Source organism: Halyomorpha halys, unplaced genomic scaffold (assembly GCF_000696795.3).
Source record: "Halyomorpha halys isolate HHAL.00 unplaced genomic scaffold, Hhal_1.1 Scaffold537.1, whole genome shotgun sequence".
In the NCBI taxonomy this organism is placed as follows: Eukaryota; Metazoa; Arthropoda; class Insecta; order Hemiptera; family Pentatomidae; genus Halyomorpha; species Halyomorpha halys.
Window position 1 is genome coordinate 355,428 of NW_027114362.1, and position 2,611 is coordinate 358,038.

Below are 2,611 nucleotides of genomic sequence, written 5' to 3' on the forward strand. Positions count from 1 at the left end.
TCAGGGCTAAAAAGATAGAAAACAAAAATTAAGAATGTTACAACAATAAGATACAATAAGTTAATTTAAGCTAGGGTAAATATTATGTAAAAATAAAGTGATAAGAAATTACATATAAATAAAAGTAAGGAAGATATAAAATAGTCTCAAAGAACAAATCAAGACCACCTACCTGTTCAAAGCGGAAGCGTGGAGGAGTGGGAAGGAGGTGGCCAGCCGTTTAGCGGCTATTTTCTATTTCAAATACGTAGTGTATACAGGAAGTAGTCATAAAGATATGACGAAAAATGGAAAATAATAAGAGAAAGATACATGAAATATGATAATAATAATAATAACTATAATAAATTTCTAATTTAGGAATAACTAAGTAAAATTAGAATGATACATATCATTACTAATAATACGAGTATATACTGAAGAAAATATAGTTAGGGTAGTTAATACAATATATGTTGTAATAACAATGATTGTAAAAGAAGTTACTAATAATAAGTAAAAGTAAATAAAGAGTATTAAAAAAAATAAAATAATCATTTATCTACACTTATAATAGTAATAGTAAAGATAACAGGAGTAACATGAATACTATAAAGTGAAATAAGGAAATTTAATAATTGGAAGTGAAAGTTTACAAAATAAAATAAAAGTACAAGGTGAGATGTAAAAAGAAGTACAGACAAGATTAAAAATAAGCAATAAAGTATAGAAATAAGAGAAAAATTGTGTTAGAATGTTAACAATATATGAAATAAGTTAATAGAAACATGTGAAGTAAAAGTTTACAAAAAAACAAAACAAAGTAAATGTGAAAGTTAATAACCACCTCAGATGGTTCTTAGTTTCGCCTATATTTGAAGAATTAAAGTTGGGGGAGGAACTAGGAATCCGGTAAACAACGTTAGAGCGGTATTGGAGAGGAATAAGTATTTGTAAAAAAGTAAGATAGTTTATTTTGAGACTTGTGTCCAAGACGTAGTGAAGGAATGGTTGATTTTAAGAATTTTTGTATATTATCAGTGAGAGAGGGGAAATATGGAAGGGATCTATAAATAGAGAGAGTGGATGGTGGATGTAGAGAGTTAGGAGAAGGAGAAGTAGGCGTAGAACGGTTGATGTAAGAGTTTAAAAGTTTGTTTATGATGTGAAGGGGATAATCATTTGAAAGCAAGATAGTCTTAATACGGTGAATGTTTGTGTTGTGGTATTGGGGATCGGATAAAGAAAGGCAACGGTGTAGAGATTTGCACATCCGGATTAGCAATATGATATCCAATCACCTACAACATCCCACATCCCAACCTTCCCTTTATTTTTCAAAGACGTATCCCACACCAGACCCTTTCTCAAATCTAATGACCAACTTATTGTTACTAGAGCTGACAAAGGAAACCTGACTGTCATCTTAGATAAAACAGTATACAATGAAAAAGTCACTCAACTCCTCTCTGACCAATCCACCTTCAACCCGTGATCCCACCCGCTCACTTAAGAATAAATTTAATCAGCATATTAAAAACCTTCTTCAAAATAAATTAATTAACCGTCGCACCTTCTACAAGCTAATTCCTTACCTCCTCGACTGTACGAACTTCCTAAAATCCACATACCTGGCAACCCCCTTCGCCCCATATCCAATATTAATGCTCCATCTTCTAAACTTAGCCAATTCCTCCTTCCATCTCTTCAGTTCCTGAGCCATGACATCCATAACTCTTTCCAACTACGAGAACAATTAATATCCCTTAAAATTCCCGGTAACTTCATTCATACTTCATTTGACGCTGAATGCCTCTTCACCAACATACCTATCGATAAAGCACTCAAAATTGTGGAATAAAACTGAACTACCACCATCAAACTGGTAGAACTACATACCGCTCTTAACTTAGCCTCCTATCTTGAATCACTTGAACTATGTTGCAAATCCGGATATCTCACTGTTCAGGGAAAGTTCTTTCATCAAACATCAGGTCTCCATGGGTCTCGCCATGGGAAACTCTCTCGCCCCCGATCTCTCTAACATTGTGCATAATGACCTCCTAGATTTTGTCATTACTTTATTCCATAACGACATTTTATTTATCAAAATATATGTAGACGACCTTTTTCCCATTCTAAACCCTGATAAAATCCCTCATATCCTTTCCTCTTTTAACTCTTACTACCCTCGCCTTCATTTCACCGTTGAAACCGAAACTAACTCTTCCCTCCCCTTTCTCGACCTCCATATTATAAAGAATAATGACGGCTCCTTGTCCACTGACTGGTATAACAAACCCACTTACGCCGATAGGCTACTAAACTATTTTTCCCAGCACCCCCACCATCAAAAAATCAATATTGCCAAAAATCTCATACACCGTTGCCTTTCCTTATCCGATCCCCAACACCACAACACAAACATTCACCGTATTATGACTATCTTGCTTTCAAATGATGTTCCCCTGCACATCATAAACAAACTTTTAAACTCCTTCATCAACCGTTCTACGCCTACTTCTTCTTCTCCAACCTCTCTACATCCACCATCCACTCTCACTATTTATAGATCCCTTCCATATTTCCCCTCTCTCACTGACAACATACAAAAATTCTTAAAATCAACCAT